Consider the following 24,748-nt stretch of genomic DNA (forward strand, 5'->3'; position numbering starts at 1 on the left):
GTCTGGAATTGTTGTCTAATTTTTCATTAAAGTATTGTTTGAGTTTTTCGTTATCTTGTTTGTTATCTTCACTCTGTTGTCTGACCTGTTCACTAAGCCGTTTGAAATTTTCATCATTGTTGTCTAGTTTTTCATTAATTTGTTGTTTGAGATTTTCACTATCTTGTTTGTTCTGTTCTCTAAGTTGTTTGAAATTTTCACTAAATTGTTGTTGTAGCAATTTTGCCATAATTTGTTCCAAGCCAAAATTAGCATTTCTATTCTCTGTGCTGTTTAGCGGTGTACCTGCAATTATCGCGCTTTGTGTGACCATTTGGTCATTCTGTAATTTACAAAAAGGATTATCAGTCGGATGTACACTGTCAGACACTATTTCGGAATTAAATAAATCCGTCGTACTTTCAGTACACTCTCCATTTTCATTAGAAAAATTTGTCCGTACGTTACTTAAATTTTCCAAACCGGGTGTGTTAAGCTGGGCAGCGTTCATTACAATAGAGCTCCCCGCGTCATCAATTGTCGTCAAATTAACAGAGGACACAATTAAGTTCGCTTGTTCATCATTAAGATCTACATCATTATTGGTGGTTGGAACGCATTGATTGTCAGTGAACGCAGGATTGTCATCATTACACTGCGTGTCACAAGTACTATCAGTGAAGTTGTTTAAGTTGGTAATTTCATTCATAATACCTCGCGATACACTATTCACAGTCTTTCGCGGCATTTTTACTATAGTCACAATTATTCACACATGAAATAAGCACAATGCAAAAAGCAACAAACACAAATACAACAGAGCAACGAATTGCCGATGATCTGAGGAAAGAAAGTCATAAAATTAGTAAAAGCGTTGCGCCAAATGCTAATTATATTAAGTAAATAAGAGCAGATATCTGACTACTTTTCAGAAGATTCTCAACGAAATACGATCCAGGACCGGATGTCGCCAAGTGTAACCTCCCCGCAAAATTGAAAGAAAATATTTTAAATGTGAATACTCATCGTGCTAAGTGTAACCTCCCCGGAATTATTTTTAAATAATATGAATTGAATAAAAATGCAAATAGAACCAAATGTTAGCTTCCCACAGTAATAAAAGTCAATGATAATAAAAATGTGCAAAATGTTAAGTCGCTACAAAATTAACGTTAAGATCAACCTGCTAAATTTTATAAGGATAGCTGCGCTAACCTTAAGCCCTGTGCAAAAATGTTAAGTCCCTACAAAATTAACGTTAAGATCAACCTGCTAAATTGATTCTGGGAGGAAAAGCAAAGGAAGTATTGTTTCAATTGTAATGATTATTTTCTTAAAAAATTGCTTTCAGAACAAAATTATTATTGGAGTGATTCTTGAACAAATTAATTACTGTTAAGATACATTACATTATCAGATGAGCGCAATGCTGCTTCATTACCTTATTTAAAAATACACCTCGTCCTGAACCTTGACCAGAGCCCCATGTGGACGCCCGCCGACTCCTCACACACAACTGCGACTGTCTCTCGCGCGCTACTACATGCTCTCGCGACTCGCTACGTACAACAACTTTCTTGCAACTGCAACTACCGACTCCCTACATGCAACTGAACACTCGCGCGGTCAAGCGCAGACTAGCAACGATAAAAAACTCTCTGGTCAGAGATTCTGTCATGCCTCGCCATCGCTGTTAATGAATACACTGAATACATACGTGTTTCAAAGTGTTCAGCCACATGTGAAACGTCAACCACGACCTCAAACGAATGATGATGCCCAAGTAGGTGCTTTAGATGCTGTCGCGGATAATCCGCACATCACTAGCAAACAAATTGCGCGACAATCGGGAATCTCAAAAACGTCGGTGTTGAGAATGCTACATCAACATCGATTGCACCCTTACCATATTTCTATGCATCAGGAATTGCATGGCGACGACTTTGAACGTCGTGTACAGTTCTGCCATTGGGCACAAGAGAAATTACGGGACGATGACAGATTTTTCGCACGCGTTCTATTTAGCGACGAAGCGTCTTTCACCAACAGCGGTAACGTAAACCGGCATAATGTGCACTATTGGGCAACGGAAAATCCGCGATGGCTGCGACAAGTGGAACATAAGCGACCTTGGCGGGTTAATGTATGGTGCGGCATTATGGGAAGAAGTATAATTGGCCCCCATTTTATCGATGGCAATCTAAATGGTGCAATGTAAGCTGATTTCCTATGTAATGTTCTACCGATGTTACATAAGATGTTTCACTGCATGACAGAATGGCGATGTACTTCCAACATGATGGATGTCCGGCACATAGCTCGCGTGCGGTTGAAGCGGTATTGAACAGCATATCTCATGACAGGTGGATTGGTCGTCGAAGTACCATACCATGGCCCGCACGTTCACCGGATCTGACGTCCCCGGATTTCTTTCTGTGGGGAAAGCTGAAGGATATTTGCTATCGTGATCCATCGACAACGCCTGACAACATGCGTCAGCGCATTTTCAATGCATGTGCGAACAATACGGAAGGCGAACTACTCGCTGTTGAGAGGAATGTCGTTCCACGTATTGCCAAATGCATGGGGTTGACGGACATCATTTTGAGCATTTATTACACTAATGTGGTATTTACAGGTAATCACGCTGTAACAGCATGCATTCTGAGAAATGATAAGTTCACAAAGGTATATGTATCACACTGGAACACCCGAAATAAAATGTTCAAACGTACTTACGTTCTGTATTTTAATTTAAAAAACCTACCTGTTACCAAATGTTCGTTTAAAATTGTGAGTCATATGTTTGTGACTATTACAGCGCCATCTGTCACAAAGTGAAAAAAGTGGCCCAACTAAAACATTCATATTTCTTTACGTACTACACGAATATGTAATAAAAATGAGGGTTCCTATTCAAAAAAACGCTGTTGATATCCGTTTGAACTATGGCAGCGCCATTTAGCGGGCCAACCATAGCGCCGTCTGGTTTCCCACTTCAAGCTAGACAAGTTTCGTTCTTTGTAGTTTTTTCGTTTGACGCTTATTTCGTGAGATATTTGACCTGGTCACGGTCAATGGACCACCCTGTATATATAGAGGTATGGTCAACTTTGTTTTTTTTAAATGGGATGCTGTAGTTTGGTACTTATTTTCTGATTGCGGCTATCGAGATGAATCCAATGATGTGCAACAGTAAGATCTTTGAAGGTCAACGAAGGCCAAAATGGTGGCATTAGCGTCTATTTACAGAAGGTGTTCGAAGTAATGACCATTGGTATCAGTGTAGTGCTGCAATCGCAATATCATACATTGAGTGGTATTCCTTACCACTTCGGCACTTATCCAAGCACATGCTGTGGCAATTCTCTCTCATATATCGTGCAAATAGTAAATATGCGCAGAGTGCGGAGTATACATATAACGTGCCATTGACATGTAAACACCATTCGACGGTTTCGCAGTACAACACAAATAGGATCGGTAAGACTAGTATCGTCGCATTAAGCGACTGTGAATGATGTATTCCTTCGAAGAAAAAGTCGATATGCTTCTCATTCACGGAGAAGCCAACGAAATTCAGTGAGAACTGGAGACTTATACACTGGAAGATATCCTCAACGTACTGATCCTACACGTCGTACATTTAAACACGTGTATGATAAATTGAGAACAACCTGATCTTTAGCGCATCGGAATCATATCCGGCAAAGGAAAGTTTCAAAAATGGCTCTGAGCACTGTGGGACTTAACATTTGAGCTCATCAGTCCCCTAGAACTTACAAGGGAACCTCCCCATCGCACGCCCCTCAGATTTACTTATAATTTGGCACAGTGGATAGGCCTTGAAAAACTGAACACAGATCAATCGAGAAAACAGGAAGAAGTTGTGTGGAACTATGAAAAAATAAGCAAAATATACAAAGTGAGTAGTCCATGGGCAACATAGGCAATATCAAGGAGGAAGTGAGCATAAGTGGGCCGTGGTCTCGTGGTTAGCGTGAGCATCTGCGGAGCGAAAGGTCGTTGGTTCAAGCCTTCCCTCGAGCGAAAAGTTTACTTACTTTATTTTTGCAAAGTTATGATCTGTCCATTCGTTCATTGACGTCTCTGTTCACTGTAATAAGTTTAGTGTCTGTGTGTGGCGACCGCACCGCAAAACCGTGTGATTAGTAGACGAAAGGACGTGCCTCTCCCATGGGAACGTAAAACATTTGATCGAAAGGTCATAGGTCAACCGATTCCTCCACAGGAAAGCACGTCTGATATATTCTATACGACACTGGTGACGGCATGTGCGTCACATGACAGGAATATGTTTCGACCCACCTAACTTGCACACTTGGCGAATGGGTAAAAAGATTTTTCTACCTTGCCCGATTTAGGTTTTCTTGTGGATGTGATAATCACTTCCAAAAAAGTGATGAAAACGTAAGAGTGTGTCACATGAACTGCAACAAATGAATGCAACAGTTTCACAGTCGCACAGTTTTCTCTGTGCTCTGTCAAAACCTATGTTTTTAACGTTTTCAAATTTTTCCGCGTGTAGACCGTCAAATCCTGCATATGTCCAAGCAAATCTGAACATGTCCTGGAATTTTGGAGAGCGATATTGATTATGTGTGAGTGCCTGAACTCTGATAATTGTCTGAAAATAAAAAATTAAAATTTTCACTCGCGGGAAGACTTGAACCAAGGACCTCTTGTTCCGCAGCTGCTCACACTAACCACGGGACCACGGCGCTCCTGAGCTTACAACCTCCTTGATGTTGCCTATGTTGCCCATGGACTACTCAGTTTGTGTATTTTTCTTATTTTTTCATAGTTCCACACAACTTCTTCCTGTTTTCTCGATTGATCTGTGTTCAGTTTTTCAAGGCCTATCCACTCTGCCAACTTATAACTAAATCTGAGGGGGGTGCGATGGGGAGGTTCCCTTGTTAGAACTACTTAAACCGAACTAACCTGAGGACATCACACACATCCATGCCCGAGGCAGGATTCGAACCTGCGACCGTAGCGGTCGCGCGGTTCCAGACTTAAGCGCCTAGAACCGCTCGGCCACACCGGCCGGCAAAGGAAATTTACTAACGAGGAAACGAACATTGGTACTCTTGCCACTGTGGTTCGAGATGCTTGTGTTAGTTCGCGTTAAATCGCAAGGAAATTTTGTTTACGTTCTGCATCGCCATAAATATCATCCTTACCATATCAGTCTGCACCAAGAATGAACTGGTACGGATTCTGTGTGTCGCATTGAATTCTGCCGATGGACTCAACTTCAGACTCAGAGGCATGACACATTTATTAATTTGATTCTATTTACTGACGAGGCTACACTCACGAACCATAGAAATGTTAATTTGCATAAGATGCATTATTTGGCAACTGAAAAGCCATGGTGGATGCGTCAAGTTGCACAACGAAAACCGTGGTCGGTGAATGTATGGTAAGGGAATCTGGAGGAAATCGAAGGAAATCTTAATGCTAGGAAGTACACCACATTCCTGCAAGAAACATTAGGTCCATAATTGGAAGAAATATCTTTAAGAACAACGAACAGAATGTGGTATCAACACGATGGGTGTACGGTACATTTTTCGTTGATGGCTAGAAATGAGTTTCAGAGACAATTCCCAGATCTTTGGATCGGACGAGGAGCAGATGTGTCGTGGCCGGCTCGTTCGCCAGACTTGAAGCCTCCAAATTTTTTCTTGTGGGGATTCGTAAATGACATTGTTTATAAAGACATTTCAACTACACATGAATTGTCATCCCATGTGCTTCGGTAAGGGCCGATGTGTTAAGGAATACCACTCAATCCACAATAAGAAGATTGCAGCACTGCATTTATACCAATGGTTATCGCTTCGAATACCTTATGTAAATGGACGTTCATGCCAACTTTGTGACCTTCGTTCATCTTCAAAGACCTTGCTGTTAAACATCACTGGATTCGTGTCGAAAGCCGCTATCAGAAAATAAGTACCAAACTATAGCATCCCATTTGAAAAACAAAGTTGGCCTTTGTATCTCTGAAGCGACCCCAACTAGCAACAAAAAACCAACGTCATATTATGGCCCCCCTTGTCCCATACAGCTTTCTTCCCACTAACTTTTCAGTTCCTATCATACTTTCGGAGTTGTTCTTGGTGGCAACAGTTAGTGACTCACCCTGTATAACTTACGCAAAAACTATTTAGGAGCCACCGGCGTCCTAATTTAATTTATGAGTTGCCAAAGTCTTCATTGTCAAGTGGCATCAACCCGTTTCGTAATCGGGTGCGTTATTTTATGTTCTAATTAGCTCTCTTGTACATTTTATGTCACTGTTCTACTGGCATTATTGTACATAACTTTCGTTGTATTGCGTTTGTCATTTTGAGTTTTTCTTTTATTTTAATTACGTCTGTCTGCATGCTACACTTCTCACATTGTTGTATGATGATATTTCCCACTTTGTTCTTCAGCTATTGTTGTACTTCCTTTATGATGTACGGTGTTTGCCCTTCTGTGTTTTGTCGTTTACTATAAGAGAATCTGCATGTTTGTCTTAATGTTACTATATAGCACTGTTTGCAATTCTGCTCCAATTTCACTGCCATCACCAGGCCAATTTAGGGGAGGGGAGCGGGGGGCAAACCGGAGTATCTGTCCTGGGTAGCATTTTAGGGGGGGGGGGGCAAATTCTTATTCTTGAAGTAAGAAACCTTGCTTCACAGAGCGCCTAGCATCCAGCGTACGATGATCTATCCATTATTCTTACGATTTTGAAACGCATTCCAGTTGGCTTTTCATCATTTTTGAACATTTTCTCATCGAATCATTAGTTGAATTTTGAATGTGTTCATACTGTACGCGGTGTCTCTGCCAGGAGAAGCACCTTCGCATCTAGAAACAAAAAACTTTCCCGCAGACAAAACGGGAAGGGGCTATACGAGCTGAGCCGAATAAACCCGAAGGGCTGGATGCCAACTGCTGTTTATGTGGTTGACTGAGTGTGCGGCTGATCACCGCTGTTATAATCATTAGCGAAATCCATAGATACAGACTACCAGATTGGAAATACACGACTCACAGCAATAACAGGTAAGAAAGATTACATGTTATCTTCTCGGTGTATCCAAGAAAATGAAATTTTGACAGAAAATTTTTCCCTGAGCGTCACACTACTAAGGGCATTTGTACAGTCCCCCTTTAGCAGTCGCTTAAGTTCTGTTCTGAGAGTAGCGCGGAAAACGCGTTGAACGAGTACGTTATGGCACCTAACAGGGGAATAAACGCGGCATCATAGAACCGCTGATTCTGGCAGGGTTGGTGAAGTTAAACGGAGAATAAGTTTTTACAACAGTTACAGAATTAGTGATAACAAGATTGTTTGTTAGAACGAGGAAGGAGAAGAAACTGGGACATCACACAAATTATATGGAAGAATATGACGATTCGAGATTTATATAAAAATTTCGTACTACTACTTTTAGATCCATTGCTTGAGAAACTCGAGCACAGGAATGAAATGTGAAACTATTCCATGACATAAAATTATTTGCTTGTAGTAGGCCTAATAGGCATTTGATATTGGTTCTTCGTCAGTTATATTGTGTCGTGTTATTTATGTAAATAAGGTACACAAAAATGACCATATGTGCCAAAACAGACTCGCTTCTTTGGCTACGTTAGAACTGCTGAAATATTAGAAAGACCTATTTCGTTTTACCTAGCAGACGGTGACAAAATAGACATAATCAGATCGGGAAACCACACCAGTCTTGGGTGCTATTCGTATTAACGGCTTTTCCAGTATCGAACAGCGACATTTTGATTTTTCATGTAGCGAAACGTTTGACGAAATTTGATGTGGTAATAGATTCTTTCGCAGAAATGAAAGCACGCCATGTAAAGCTGTCGCAAGATTAGAGAGAAAAGAATTCTGGGATCTGAGTATTGGAGAAATGTGTGCTGCCTTGCTTGTGTCTTTTCTGTCTGATTTTATGTTTCCTACATTTAATTTTATGTCACGCAAAACGGAATGATGTTGGCTAATAGCCAATAGAGATTGCATATTTTCTGTAGAGTTCTTATTCTCCCGGCCACAAGTACCCACACAGCATTAATTGCGAGTTTTTTAAGGAGGTATGATGTCAAACGGGCCGACTGGGAGCAAGAGAAGCAAAAAAAGGGCATTTTAGTTTCCACTGCCCTGCATATAAGTTTGATGTTTCCCATTACAGAATATTACACGTTTCAATTCCACAGAGAGAGATACAGTGACACGCGATAGAATAATGAAGTGTGAAGAGGGGTGGCACAGCACTCCGGCACACTTAATACCAAATAAAATGTCTTACATTTCCTCGAACATATACACTACTGGCCATTAAAATTGGTACACCAAGATGAAATGCAGATGATAAATGGGTATTCATTGGACAAGTATATTATACTAGAACTGACATGTGGTTACATTTTCACGCAGTTTGTGTGCAGAGATCCTGAGAAATCGGTACCCAGAACAAGCACCTCTGGCCGCAATAACGGCATTGATACGCCTGGGCATTGAGTCAAACAAAGCTTGGATGGCGTGTACAGGTACAGCTGCCCATGCAGCTTCAACTCGATACCACAGTTCATCAAGAGTAGTGACTGGCGTATTGGGACGAGCCAGTTGCTCGGCCACCATTGACCAGACGTTTTCAATTGGTGAGAGATCTGGAGAATGTGCTGGCCAGGGCAGCAGTCGAACATTTGCTGTATCCAGAAAGGCCCGTACAGGACTTGCAACATGCGGTCGTGCATTACCCTGCTGAAATGTAGGGTTTCGCAGGGATCGAATGAAGGGTAGAGGTACGGGTCGTAACACATCTGAAATGTAACGTCCACTGTTCGAAGTTCAAATGGTTCAAATGGCTCTGAGCACTATGGGACTTAACATCTGTGGTCATCAGTCCCCTAGAACTTAGAACTACTTAAACCGAACTAACCTAAAGACATCACACACATCCATGCCCGAGGCAGGATTCGAACCTGCGACCGTAGCAGTCGCGCGGTTCCGGACTGAGCGCCTTAACCGCGAGACCACCGCGGCCGGCACTGTTCGAAGTGCCGTCAATGTGAACAAGAGGTGCCCGAGACGTGTAACCAATGGTACCCCATACCATCACGCCGGGTGATACGTCAGTATGGAGATAACAAATACATGCTTCCGATGTACGTTCACCGCGATGTCGCCAAACACGGGTGCGACCATCATGATGCTGTAAACAGAACCTCGATTCATCCGAAAAAATGACGTTTTGCCATTCGTGCACCCACGTTCGTCGTTGAGTACCCCATCGCAGACGCTTCTGTCTGTGATGCAGCGTCAAGGGTAACCGCAGCCATGGTCTCCTAGCTGATAGTCGATGCTGCTGCAAACGTCGACGAACTGTTCGTGCAGATGGTTGTTGTCTTCCAAACGTCCCCATCTGTTGACTCAGGAAACGAGACGTGGCTGCACGATCCGTTACAGCCATGCGGATAAGATGCCTGTCATCACGACTGCTAGTGATACGAGGCCGTTGGGATCCAGCACGGCGTTCCGTATTACCCTCCTGAACCCACCGATTCCATGTTCTGCTAACAGTCATTGGATCTCGACTAACGCGAGCAGCAATGTCGCGATACGATAAACAGCAATCGCGATAGGCTACAATCCGACCTTTATCAAAGTCGGAAACGTGATGGAACGCATTTCTCCTCCTTATACGAGGCATCACAACAACGTTTCACCAGGAAACGGCCGGCCGAAGTGGCCGCGTGGTTCTGGCGCTGCAGTCTGGAACCGCGAGACCACTACGGTCGCAGGTTCGAATCCTGCCTCGGGCATGGATGTGTGTGATGTCCTTAGGTTAGTTAGGTTTAACTAGTTCTAAGTTCTAGGGGACTAATGACCTCAGCAGTTGAGTCCCATAGTGCTCAGAGCCATTTGAACCATTTTTGAACCAGGAAACGTCGGTCAAATGTTGTTTGTGTATGAGAAATCGGTTGGAAAATTTCCTCATGTCAGCACGTTCTAGGTGTCGGCACCGGCGCCAACCTTGTGTGAATGCTCTGAAAAGTTAATCATTTGCATATCACAGCATCTTCTTCGTTTCGGTTAAACTTTGCGACTGTAGCACGTCATCTTCGTGGTGTAGCAATTTTAATGGCCAGTAGTGTATGTTTCATGTATCAAACTCTTCGGAAAGGTGTGTCTTACAAAACGAACATATTTTAATTTTTTTTAACTGTCGACGTCCTATCTCAAACGCTTGAGGGAGTGGGTGGGGGGGCTCTATCAAGTTTTTGCCCCGGTTCGTAAATATTGTAATCCGGGGCTGGTCGTGATTGGTGTTTGTCTAATTGTCTTTAATTTTAGTTTAAGTATGTTTGTATGCAAACTGTTCTGCTTTTTTACGGTTATGTTTCTTTGGCACTTTAGTTACCGCTGTTGTCTGTATGGTCCCTGTAACCCAAAGCCAGAATAAAGAATTTTTAAAAAAAGTTGGAAATTCGCCCCTGACAGGTATCCCGAAGCTCGTCGAAACTGGTTTATTGCAGGGTCCGATCCCGCCATGTTAACTGAGGTGAAGACGGCGTGCGTTCTCTCCCGCCGTTGAACAGCGTGAACTTGGACACAGGCGCCGTTTGACCTTGACTGCCCCGCTCGAGTGGAGTGGTCGATATAATAACGAGGCGTTTGCCAGGGGCGCGGCCTGTGGTCGGTTGTCAGGTCACGGCGGGCCGTCTTCCGGAGTAAGCGGCGTGTGGGCGGCGCAACTCGGCCGCCCGCGACGGCCGTCCCCGGGAAAGCCGCCTGAATTATTGAGGACCCGCCGCGGCACTCGACCCCCAAGCGAGGCGGGCCTCCAGCCGCACCGGAACACGCGTCGACAGCGTTCGCCTACTCGCGCGTCCGCTATCGAGCAGAAAAGTTCTCCTAATTGACGTCACTTCTTGTCATAAATAGACAGACAGCGTCTAGATCACAGGTTCTTTTATTAACGACCACCGGTTTTACTCTGCGCTTCAGACCACCTTGAGGTCTTCGTCGGAATAGCATCAAGGGGCAACAATAACTCAAGAATTATAATAATACAGACACTATCATCAAAGGTTGCGGAAATAACAACAAAATGTTATGAATCGACACGTATCTGGCACCTCAAACTGCAGTTTGTCAACTGTGGTGCAAGCACTCCGTCTTCAGGCCACAAGTGGTCCATCGGTACCATCCGACCGCCGTGTCATCATCCTCAGTGGGGACGCGGATAGGAGGGGCGTGTGGTCAGGTCAGCACACCGCTCTCCCGGTCATTACGATGGTTTTCTGTGACCGGAGCCGCTACTATTCGGGCGAGTAGCTCCTGAACTGGCATCAAGAGGCTGAGCGCACCCCGAAAAACGGCAACAGCGCCTGGCGGCCCTGATGGTCACCCATCCAAGTCCCGGCCACACCCAACAGCGCTGCCTCTGGCATGGATCTGTGTGATGTCCTTAGGTTAGTTACGTTTAAGTAGTTCTAAGTTCTAGGGGACTGATGACCTCAGCAGTTAAGTCGCATAGTGGTCAGAGCCATTTGAACCACACAGTTATGTAGTGAGGAAACACTTATTTTTATAGTCACATGACGTATGCGTAAATCATGGGTTAGTGCATCAAAACAGCTAATGATCACTCTAACATAGTATTATAAAATGAAAAAATTAAAAGACACGTTTAGTACAGTTTACTATGTATGATGCGTTATACACTGAAGAGCCAAAGGAACTGGTATACCTGCCTAATATCGTGTAGCGCCCCGGCGAGCACACAGAAGTGCCGCAACACGATGTGGCGTGGACTCGACTAATGTCTGAAGTAGTGCTGGAGGGAACTCACACCATGAATCCTACAGGGCTGTCCATAAATCTGTAAGAGTACGAGGGGGTGGAGATCTCTTATGAACAGGACGTTGTATGGCATCCCAGATATGCTCAATGTACTATTTAAACCTAACTAACCTAAGGACATCACACACATCCATGACCGACGCAGGATTCGAACCTGCGACCGTAGCAAATGGCTCTGAGCATTATGGGACTTAACTTCTGAGGTGATCAGTCCCCTAGAACTTAGAACTACTTAAACCTAACGAACCTAAGGACATCACACACCTCCATGCCCGAGGCAGGTTTCGAACTTGCGACCGTATGTGACCGTAGCAGCACCGCGGTTCCGGGCTGAAGCGCCTAGAACCGCTCAGTCGCAGCAGCCGGCACGTTTTGTATTATCGCGAAATAGGGGAGAGAGTGTCACGAACATCATACAGGATATTGGGTGAACATCACTGAAACAAAGGAGTTTTTGGTTGAGGGGGGATCTTCTCAAGAAAATCACTAACGTTCTCCTCCAAATGGGAAAATATTTTGTTGATGTCGACCTCCATATGGAGAAACGATCACCATAATAAAATAAGGGAAATCAGAGCTCCCACGGGAAAATATAGGTGTTCGTTTTTGCGCTCGCTCTTCGAGAGAAGAGTAATAGAGAATTATTGTGAAGGCGGTTAGATGCTCTACTAGGCACTGCACAGAGTATCTACATCTGCATCTACATGGATACTCTGCAAACCACATTTAAGTGCCTGGCAGAGGGCTCATCCAACCACCTTTACAGTTCACTATTATTCCAATCTCGCATAGCGCGCGTAAAGAATGAACACCTGTATCTTTCCGTACGAGCTCTGATTTCCCTTATTTTATCTTGGTGATTCTTTCTCCCTATTCAGGTCGGTTCAACAAAATATTTTCGCATTCCGAGGAGAAAGTTGGTGATTGGAATTTCGTGAGAAGATTCTGTCGCAACGAAAAACGCCTTTCTTTTAATGATCTCCAGCCCAAATTCTGTATCATTTCTGTGACACTCTCTCCCACATTTCGCGATAATACAAAACGTGCTGCCTTTCTTTGAATTTTTTCGATGTTGTCCGTCAGTGCTATCTGGCAAAGATCCCACACCGTGCAGCAGTATTCTAAAAGAGGACGGTCGAGCGTAGTGTAGGCAGTCTCCTTAGCAGGTCTGTTACATTTTCTAAGTGTCCTCCCACTAACACGCTTGTGGCCGGCCGAAGTGGCCGTGCGGTTAAAGGCGCTGCAGTCTGGAACCGCAAGACCGCTACGGTCGCAGGTTCGAATCCTGCCTCGGGCATGGATGTTTGTGATGTCCTTAGGTTAGTTAGGTTTAACTAGTTCTAAGTTCTAGGGGACTAATGACCTCAGCAGTTGAGTCCCATAGTGCTCAGAGCCATTTGAACCACTAACACGCAGTCTTTGATTAGCCTTCCCCACTACACTTTACGCCGGCCGAAGTGGCCGTGCGGTTAAAGGCGCTGCAGTCTGGAACCGCAAGACCGCTACGGTCGCAGGTTCGAATCCTGCCTCGGGCATGGATGTTTGTGATGTCCTTAGGTTAGTTAGGTTTAACTAGTTCTAAGTTCTAGGGGACTAATGACCTCAGCAGTTGAGTCCCATAGTGCTCAGAGCCATTTGAACCAACCCACTACACTTTCTATAAGTTCCTTCCAATTTAAGTTGCTCGTAATTGTAATACCTAGGTATTTAGTTGAATTTACGGCTTCTCGATTTGGCTGATTTATGGTGTAACCGAAGTTTAACGAGTTCCTTTCAGCACTCTTGTGTGTGACCACACACTTTTCGTTATTTAGGGTCAACTGCCACTTTTCGCACCATTCAGATATCTTTTCTAAATGGGTTTGCAGTTTGTTTTGATCTTCTGATGACTTTATTAGTCGATAAACGACAGCGTCATCTGCAAACAACCGAAGACGGCTGCTCAGATTGTCTCCCAAATCGTTTATATAGATAAGGAACAGTAAAGGACATATAACACTACCTTGGGGAACGCCAGAAATCACTTTTGTTTTACTCGATGCCTTTCCGGCAATTACTACGAACTGTGACCTCTCTGACAGCAAATCACAAATCCAGTCACCTAACTGGGACGATATTCCATAAGCATGCAATTTCACTACAAGTCGCTTGTGTACTACAGTGTCAAAAGCCTTCCGGAAATCCAGAATTACGGAATCGATCTGAAATCTCTTGTCAATAGCACTCAACACTTCATGTGAATAAAGAGATAGTAGAGTTTCACAGGAACGATGTTTTCTAAACCCATGTTGACTGTCTGTCAAAAGATCGTTTTCTTCGACATAATTCATTATGTTTGAACACAATATACGTTCTAAAATCCTGCTGCATATCGACGTTGTAATAGCATCAAGGGGCAACAATAACACAAGAATTATATAAATCTTATTTTACAAACACTATCATCAAAGATTGCGGAAATAACAACAAAATGTTATGAATCGACACGTACCTGGCACCTCAAACTGCAGTTTGTCAACTGTGGTGTAAGACTAACGTAAAAATACAGTTATGTAGTGAGGAAACATTTATGTTTATAGTCACACAACGTATGCGTAAACTATGGGCTAGTACATCAAAACAGGTAATGATCATTCTACCAACGTAAAATAAAATGAAAAAATTAAAAGACATGTTTAGTACAGTTTACTATGTGTGATGCGTTTTGCAACACAACGTGGCATGGACTCGACTAATGTCTGAAGTAAGGCTGGAGGGAACTGACACCATTAATCCTGCAGGGTTGTCGATAAATCTGTAAGAGTACGAGGGTGTGGAGGTCTCTTATGAACAGCACGTTGAAAGGCATCCCAGTTATGCTCAGTTATGTTCAGTCTCAGGAGTTTGGTGGCCAGCGGAAGTTTTTAAATTCATAGCAGTGTTTCTGGAGCCACTCTGTAGCAATTCTGAATGTGAGGGGCGTCGCATTGTCCACCTGGAATTGCTCAAGTCCGTCGGAATGCACAATGGACATGAGTGGGTGTAGGTGATCAGACAGGATGCTTACGTCAGGATCGTATCTAGACGTATGAGGGGTCCCATATCCCTCCAACGGCACACGCCCCACGCCATTACAGAGCCTCCACCAGCTTGAACAGTCCCCTGCTGACATGCAGTGTCCATGGATTCACGAGGTTGTCTCCATATCCGTTCACGCCCAGCCGCTTGATACAATTTGAAACGAGACTCGTTCGACCAGGCAACATGTTCCCAGTCATCAACAATCCAATGTCGCTGTTGACGGGCCCAGACGAGGCGTAAAGCTTTGCATCGTGCAATCATCTAGGGTACACGAGTGGGCCTTCGGCTTCGAAAGCCCATATCGATGATGTTTCGTTGGATGTTTCGCAAGCTGACACTTGTTCATGACCCAACACTAAAATCTGTAGCAATGTACGGAAGGGTTGCACTTCTGACGTGTTGAACGATTCATTTCACTCGTCCTTAGTCCCGTTCTTGCAGGATTCCAGATATATGATTTTTTTACGGTTTCCTGATATTCACGGTACACTCATGAAATGCTCGTATGGAAAAATTCCTACTTCGTCGCAACCTAGGAGACGCTGATTCCCGTTTCTCGTGTGCCGCCTATAACACCACGTTCAAACTCACTTAAATCTTGATAATCTGTCATTGTAGCAGCAGTAACCGATCTAACAACTGCGCCAGACACTTGTTGTCTTATATAGGCGTTGCTGACCGCAGCGCAGTATTTTGCCTATTTAAATATCTCTGTATTTCAATACGCGTGCCTATACCAGTTTCATTGGTGCTTCAGTATACAATAAAACATAAAATATAATCAACCGCACACTAAATTTTGAATCTTACATTTAAGTTTTTGTTTACAACTTTTAAAAGACAGTGCGAAATTAGAAAATTTATCTAATTCTCATAATTTATGTCTTCCACCTGTTGAAATAAAAGTTGAAGACTTTGCCTTCCCTTTCATAAATACAAATGAAAAGTATACGGAGGACTCTTATTCTCAATTAGGCAACAGCCTTGCCGCAGTGGATACACCGGTTCCCGTGAGATCACCGAAGTTAAGCGCTGTCGGGCGTGGTCGGAGCTTGGATGGGTGACCATCCAGGCCGTCATGCGCTGTTGCCGTTTTTCGGTGTGCACTCAGCCTCGGGATGCCAATTGAGGAGCTACTCGACCGAATAGTAGCGGCTTCGGTCAAGAATACCATCATGACGACCGAGAGAGCGGTGTGCTGACCCCACGCCCCTCCTATCCGCATCCTCCTCTGAGGATGACACGGCGGTCGGATGGTCCCGGTAGGCCACTTGTGGCCTGACTACGGAGTGAGTGCTTATTCTAAATTAGAAGACGGGGGAAGAGAAAGGAATAAGGGGAGAAAAAAGAAACATAGCTACAGAAATAACTATAGCTTTTAGCAAAGAATGACTACAAATTAAGATAGGTGCTGAATGATAACTTTCTTATTTATGATAGAAAATCTTTCCTTGTGCATAGGTCGACAGTCAATAAAGATCAGTTAAAAGAAGTCATAGTCTAATTGAATCAACAACTTCAAAAATATCCCATGTTCATCAGTATTTAGTTATTCTGCTTTTGGCTGATCCAAGATACAGAGAGTGGATCAAAATATGGAAACATCAAAAAAACACGTTACCATGACTAATACGGTACTGGAAAACCGTTGGTATTCGAAACAGGTTCCTGTCGTCTCTGAATGTGTAGGTTCAGGTCCTACATATGTTTTAAAGGAGCTTTGGAGCATTCTTCTGCAAAGTAGTGGCAAGAACGGGTGACGATGATGGAGGTCTATGGCGCTCACACCGCTTACTCTACAAACTAGACGACAAAGATTCAATAATATTGAGGTCTGTCGACTGTGGCGGATGCGACAATTCAAATGGTTCAAATGGCTCTAATCACTATGGGACTTATTATCTGAGGCCATCATTCCCCTAGACCTAGAACTACTTAAACCTAATTAACCTAAGGACATCACACACATCCATACCCGAGGCAGGATTCGAAACTGGGACCGTAGCAGCAGAGCGGTTCCGGACTGAAGCGCCTAGAACCGCTCGGTCACAGCGGCCGGCGGGACAATTCATCTTCGTGCTCACACAATCAGTGCTGGACGATCCGAGCTGTGTGAATAAGGGCCCTGCAATCTTGGAATACACCGTCCCCCATTGGGGTACAGACATTGTACAAGACGAAATGGGAATGCGACCTTGTACAGTAACCACGGAGCCCATGGACTCTTGGCATGGCTCCCCACTATGACTCTTGGGGTGTAAACTCTGCTGTAAGTTCGAAACTGTATGAAATAAATCTCATCCGATCCAACAGTGTTCTTCCAGTACCTCATAGTCCAAGTTTTATGCCTTCGGCACCATGTTTTCATGTTACGGGAATGTACATCACTTATGAATTGTTTTGGAATTGGAGCTCGCCCTGAGATTCATTGTTTATCGAGCTCCCTGTTCTTTCCCTCACCCAAAGGTTCGTGAGTGCGACGACATTCAGTTCACTTCATTTCTGTCGTTCACTTATTTTTCGTCACAGTCCTCTCCATTGACAGTCCGTTACGATGACACTGTGGGTGTATGCGGCATAAATCTTCGATACGGTGCCTCTTGAAACACCCAACACTTCGGCTACCTTGATACAGGAACTCCCCCCATACGAGCACTGAGTTCTGACACGATGCTCTCACAATTACACAGAACACTGTTCTGGCCACGATCGATACTTGAAACTTATTTAGGACATTTGTACAGGTGCTGTTTGGGGTCAAATTCGAGATAGCCACGTGCAGGTTTGGCTAGCATCTGCATTTATGTTCAGGCATGCATTTCTGGCTGTTTACATACAGCCCGTTAAGTAAGAGCCAATATATACAAATGGTAAAAGATATCGCCTTAGTTCTTCCACAGCCTACAGAGGTAGCCTTTGTCCTTCATTCAATGTCGAAGAAGCATTAGTTTACTTTGAATTCTTGGCTGAAATACACAAAAAGAGACTTGGGTGCAGCTTACACGTCACGATTATGAAATATGTCTGATTCTAATGCCAAACGTTGCTTCATCGAAAAAATTGAAGACTGGATACTGCAGGAGCACTATGATCCGAAGCACCGCATCAGAATTTGCAGCGACTGGAAAAAGGAGAACGGTATGGGGGTAAGGGATAGGCCCCCACAGTCGCCTGAGGCTAATCATATTGTTAATGTTTGGTCTTACATCAAAAAGAAGTTGCAAGGAAACAATATCTGCACTTTTAAATAGATGTCAAGGCAAATTCGACGCATTTTGAGGTCTCTTCCACGTGAATACGTGGAAAACTTTGTGTCATACATGCCCCTGAGATACCAAGAAATTATCGACGCTGCGGGTGACTGGACGTATTATTAATTGTCGGTATGAATTAAGCAATGCCTTCAGTCACAAGTTTTTCGTTTGTTATTAACTACACGATGCATTTCGGATCCTGTGGGTCCATCGTCAGGTGGTTTGTCTTAATACATGTTTTATTTCTTCTCCTGAATAAGGTGAAATGCATATTCCTGTCGCGAAAAGGTTTAATGTTAGGTTATGAATTTCGTAAGTCGAACGCGGAAAATATGTGCAAAATAGTGGAAAATGAACAGTGTAAACTTACCACATCACCCAAGGAAAGCATTTTTAACGTTTTAGAACCGGCAAACATTCTTTTCTCCGTCATTTTAGTACATTGGTGATGAGGACAACAAAACCATAAACTTCGTTGATCTTAAAATCACCAACCAACAACAAAAACACAAGTTCAGCATACACAGAAAACGCACATACACAGACATAACACTGGACAACTCATCATGCCACCCCACCACACAGAAACATGCTGCATTTAGGTCCATGCTACACAGACTACACTCCCTTGATTTAGAAGATAACACTGTCAAGAATAAGATAGATACAATAAAGAGCATTGCCATAAGCAATGGCTACACAGCCAAAATAATTGACAATTTAAGCATACAAATACACAAAAGCAAGACAACGAATGGACACTCTGTGAAAGAAGACAAAATATTCGTCAGTGCCCCGTACCTGGGCCCCATATCACAAAAAAATCGCCAACCTTTTGAGAGAAACAAATGCAACAGTTGCTTTCTCAACCAATAATAAGTTAGGAAACCTACTCATCCATAACGTAAAAAAAAATACACAATCATACAACAAGAGCGGCGTATACAAAATATCGTGCCCCAGATGTCCTGCCTATTATGTAGGGAAAACAGGCAGAGACTTCAAGACCCGTTTTCAGGAAAATGTAAATGCTTTCAGGCTCAAGAATTTCGAAAAATCAGTCATTGCACAACATATGTTGGAAACGAAACATGTCATCAACAGTCTAGAAAACAATTTGGTAATACTACATAACGAAGCCAATGGTAAGACCCTAAGTCTGTTAGAACAACTGGAGATATACCTCCACAAAATAAAAATAAAAAACAGAATGTACGTTATATGAACAAACAGATTTCACAAGCCATAGTTATTTCAGTAATTTTAAAGACCTATTCTAAGACCGAGCGAGGTGGCGCAGTGGTTAGCACACTGGACTCGCATTCGGGAGGACGACGGTTCAATCCTGCGTCCGGCCATCCTGATTTAGGTTTTCCGTGATTTCCCTAAATCGCTCCAGGCAAATGCCAATATGGTTCCTTTGAAAGGGCGCGGCCGACTTCCTTCCCTAATCCAATGAGACCGATGACCTCGCTGTTTGGTCTCTTCCCCCAAACAACCCAACCCAACCCCAACCTATTCTAAAGTTAGTTCTTGCATATGTCAACTGTTTAATAGTTATATCTTTAGCACTACGAATAAATTCATCTTTGACAACACCATGTACAAAAACATCTGTGAAGTGTTTATAAACATGTGTGTGCAAATGTACATCTTGAATGAAGTGACATGTGCTAAAGCGACAGAGAAAAGAATGTTTACCGGTTCTAAAACGTTAAAAATGCTTTCTTTGGATGATGTGGTAAGTTTACACTGTTCATTTTCCACTATTTTGCACATATTTTCCGCGTTCGACTTACGAAATTCATAACCTAACATTAAACCTTTTCGCGACAGGAATATGCATATCACCTCATTCAGGAGAAGAAACAAAACATGTATTAAGACAAATTACACCTGACGATGGACCCACAGGGTCCGAAATGCATCGTGTAGTTAATAAAACACGAAAAAGTTGTGTCTGAAGGCGTTGTTTAATTCATACTTCCAATATTTTGAATACAGTCACGTTTTAAGCTGCAAAATATGGATAAAATTAAAAAGTATTATTAATTGTAACTTTTTCTCTTTTGCTCATATATGATGTATGTATATGTTTTAGATTGATGTTAGACACATTTTCTACTCTTGTTTAACAGACTGTACTTTTTATCGAACCCCTGTAGCTTTCCGCAAGTAGCTGAGGTTGACCGACAGTACCTCGCCTTATGATACATGCCTCTTGCGGCGGCTTCCGTAGCCACGCGAAAATGGCGCGTATAGTTACAGAACACACAGCTGCAGTGTGTGCAGACCCGATTCGCTTCCCGTACGTCTGACGCAGCAGTGTGAGGCAGCTAACCTCCATGCTTTCTTACAAGGGAACCTCCCCATCGCACCCCCCTCAGATTTGATTACAAGTTGGCACAGTGGATAGGCCTTGAAAAACTGAACACCGATCAATCGAGAAAACAGGAAGAAGTTGTGTGGAACTATGAAAAAAATAAGCAAAATATACAAACTGAATAGTCCATGCGCAAGATAGGCAGCATCAAGGACACTGTAAACGCCGAAGCGCCGTGGTCCTGTGGTTAGCGTGAGCAGCTGCGAAACGAAAGGTCTTTGGTTCAAGCCTCCCTCGCGTGAAACATTTTTTATTTTCAGGTTATTATCAAAGTTAAGGCACTCAAACATAATCAACTTCGCTCTCCAAAATTCCAGGACATGTTCAGATTTGCTTGGACACATGCAGGATTTGGCGGTCTACACACGGAAAAATTTGAAAACGTTTAAAACATATGTTTTGACAGAGCACAGGAAAAACTGTACGACTGTGAAACTGTTGCATTCATTTGTTGCAGTTCATGTGACAAACTCTTATGTTTTCATCACTTTTTTGGAAGTGATTATCACATCCACAAGAAAACCTAAATCGGCAAGGTAGAAGAATCTTTTTACCCATTCGCCAAGTGTACAAGTTAGGTGTGTCGACAACATATTCCTGTCAGGTGACGCACATGCCGTCACCAGTGTCGTATAGAATATATCAGACGTGTTGTCCTGTGGAGGAATCGGTTGACCTATGACCTTGCGAGCAAATGTTTTCGGTGCCCACTGGAGAGGCACGTCCTTTCGTCTACTAATCGCACGGTTTTGCGGTACGGTGGCAAAACACAGACACTAAACTTATTACAGTGAACAGAGACGTCAATGAACGAACGGACGGATCATAACTTTGCGAGAATAAAGAAAGTGAAAATTTCACTCGATGGAAGACTTGAACCAAGGACCTCTCATTCAGTAGCTGCTCACGCTAACCACGGGACCACGGCGCTCCTGAGCTCACAATGTCCTTAATGTTGCTTATGTTGCGCATGGACTACTCAGTTCGTATATTTTGCTTATTTTTTTCGTAGTTCCACACAACTTCTTCCTGTTTTCTCGATTGATCTGTGTCCAGTTTTTCAAGGCCTATCCACTGTGCCAACTTATAACAAAATCTGAGGGGGGTGCGATGGGGAGGTTCCCTTGTTAGCCTGTTGAGTCGCCACTCGGCGTGTGCTGGCCCGCTTGGAAGCAGTGAGACAGAGCCGCGTGGCTAGCTGGTCAAAGCGTCAAAGAGAGTCTGATCGCATGTAAAGTATGCTATGGACAAGACACAATCAACACCTTCTGTGCGCAATAGCAAATGGAAATACTATCGATAGCAGCACTGCTAAAGCAAAGTTACGAAAGACAGTCTTCCAAAATTCTTTCTCCAAAGAAGACGAAATAAATATTACAGAATTCGAATCGAGACCACCTGCCAACATGAATAACTTAAAAGTAGGTATCCTCGGAATAGTGAAGCAATTTAAATCACTTAATAAAAGCAAATTTTCCAGTACAGACTGCATTCCAAATAGGTTCCTTTCAGAGTATGCTGATGCAGTATGTGCGTACTTACTATCATGTATAACCGCTCGCTCGACGAAAGATCCGTATCAAAAGACTGGAAAGTTTCACAGGTCACACCAACACTCAAGAAAGGTAGCAGCAGTAGTCCGCGAAATTACAAAAAAATGGTTCAAATGGCTCTGAGCACTATGGGACTTAACATCTATGGTCATCAGTCCCCTAGAACTACTTAAACCTAACTAACCTAAGGACATCACACACATCCATGCCCGAGGCAGGATTCGAACCTGCGACCGTAGCGGTCGCACGGTTCCGGACTGCGCGCCTAGAACCGCGAGACCACCACGGCCGGCAAAAAAAAGTGACAATTGACCGCAAATACTAAGAAGTCTGAGGTCATCCACATGAGTGCTAACAGGAATCCGTTAAACTTCCGTTACACGATAAATCAATCAAATCTAACGGCCGTAAATTAAACTAAGTACCTAGGAACTACAATTACGAAAAACTTAAATTGGAAGGAACAGAGATAAATTGTGTGGAAGGCGAACCGAAGATCGATTTATTGGCAGAATACTTAAACGTTGCAACAGATCTACTAAAGAGACTGCCTACACTACGCCTGTCCATCCCCTTTCGAAGTACTGCTGCGTGGTGTGGATTCCTTGCTAGATAGTACTAACGGAGTACGTGGAGAAAGTACAAAGAAGAGCAGCACGATTTGTATTGAAATGGTTCAAAGGGCTCCAAGCACTATGGGACTTAACATCTGAGGTCACCAGTCTCCTAGACTTAGAACTTCTTAAACCTAACTAACCTAAAGCCCGCATCTCGTGGTCGTGCGGTAGCGTTCTCGCTTCCCACGCCCGGGTTCCCGGGTTCGATTCCCGGCGGGGTCAGGGATTTTCTCTGCCTCGTGATGGCTGGGTGTTGTGTGCTGTCCTTAGGTTAGTTAGGTTTCAGTAGTTCTAAGTTCTAGGGGACTTATGACCACAGCAGTTGAGTCCCATTGTGCTCAGAGCCATTTGAACCATTTTTGAACTAACCTAAGGACATCGCACACATCCATGCCCGAGGCAGGTTTCGAACTTGCGGCCGTATGTGACCGTAGCAGCACCGCGGTTCCGGACTGAAGCGTCTAGAACCGCTCAGTCACAGCAGCCGGCACGTTTTGTACTATCGCGAAATAGGGGAATGAGTCTCACGGACATGATACAGCATATGGGGTGAACATCTCTAAAACAAAGGCGTTTTTGGTTGAGGGGGATCTTCTGAAGAAAATCACTAACGTTCTCCTCCAAATGCGAAAATATTTTGTTGATGTCGACCTCCATATGGAGAAACGATCACCATAATAAAATAAGGGAGATCAGAGCTTGCACGGGAAAGTATAGGTGTTCGTTTTTTCCGCTCGCTCTTCGAGAGTGGAGTAATAGAGAATTATTGTGAAGGCGTTTCGATGCTCTACCAGGCACTGCAGTGTGATTTACAGATTATCGATGTAGCTACAGATGGAGGGAACTACTGCCGCTGACTGGGCTTTGGCACGCAGCTGCAGCGCTCTAGCGAGGTCGCCAGCTGCGCAGCTGCGAGTCTCTTTGGTTAGGTTAGGTTAGTGTTTTTTAACGTCCCGTCGACAACGAGGTCATTAGAGACGGAGCGCAAGCTCGGGTTAGGGAAGGATGGGGAAGGAAATCGGCCGTGCCCTTTCAAAGGAACCATCCCGGCATTTGCCTGAAACGATTTAGGGAAATCACGGAAAACCTAAATCAGGATGGCTGGAGACGGGATTGAACCGTCGTCCTCCCGAATGCGAGTCCAGTGTGCTAACCACTGCGCCACCTCGCTCGGTAGTCTCTTAGGCCGTGCCCTACGTCAGCGACAGAAGCGAGCGACTGCGGGCGACTTCTGGATGCGCGACGCTCCAGCGACAAGCAGCAACATCGGGCAACAACCTTGGGTGTCCTGCATGCGAGCTATCACGTCGCGCTACAAGATGGCTGCTTAGAGCCAACCAGCTGTTTCTATAAAACGGCGTCCTTAATCTGTAGAATACTGTAGCTGGAGAGCAAGGCTACAGAATTAGGTTTATTTAAGAAAACAAAGCGAAAAGGAATGCTCTGCATGAAATTTACAAATGGAGGAATCTCCATGGAAAATTTCATAAGTATCGTCAACTACGAAGATCACCAGACAAGTTCTTCGAATACACATGAATGAGGAGCATTCGACTATCTCATCAATAAATTAAACACGAATGTTTTTTTACACGATCAAGAACTTTTAACAGCCAATAAATGCGGAAGAATGACTATTACATGACTAACTACGCTAAGTATAAACATAAGTTCGCAGGTTCAATCCTGTTTCAGGCATAGATGTGTGTGTTGTCCTTAGGTTAGTTAGGTTTAAGTAGTTCTAAGTTCTAGGGGACTGATGACCTCAGATGTTAAGTCCCATAGTGCTCAGACCCATTTTTTTAAACATAAATACAAACAATAAGAGAAATTGATAATAGGTAGTGGTGGTGTAGGGTTAGCGAATACAGTTCGTAATTACACGCGAGGATAAGGTCATGAGTTTGATTCCCGGCAAATTTTATATTTTTACTGACTCAATTACGATTCTGTACACTAAGTCTTATGTATACTGTTTACACTGTAACCCTAAG

The 24,748-nt window shown here is 43.6% G+C and overlaps 1 protein-coding gene and 1 pseudogene across 2 annotated transcripts in view; both read left to right on the forward strand.

Annotated features, from left to right (window-relative positions):
- LOC126203711 (serine protease filzig-like) overlaps nucleotides 1-24,748 on the forward strand; it is a 370,785-nt gene that overhangs the window by 162,107 nt on the left and 183,930 nt on the right. The gene's annotated exons all lie outside the window — the stretch shown is intronic.
- Nucleotides 15,922-16,039, forward strand: LOC126204774 (5S ribosomal RNA; annotated as a pseudogene).

This window comes from Schistocerca nitens, chromosome 9, assembly GCF_023898315.1.
Source record: "Schistocerca nitens isolate TAMUIC-IGC-003100 chromosome 9, iqSchNite1.1, whole genome shotgun sequence".
In the NCBI taxonomy this organism is placed as follows: domain Eukaryota; kingdom Metazoa; phylum Arthropoda; class Insecta; order Orthoptera; family Acrididae; genus Schistocerca; species Schistocerca nitens.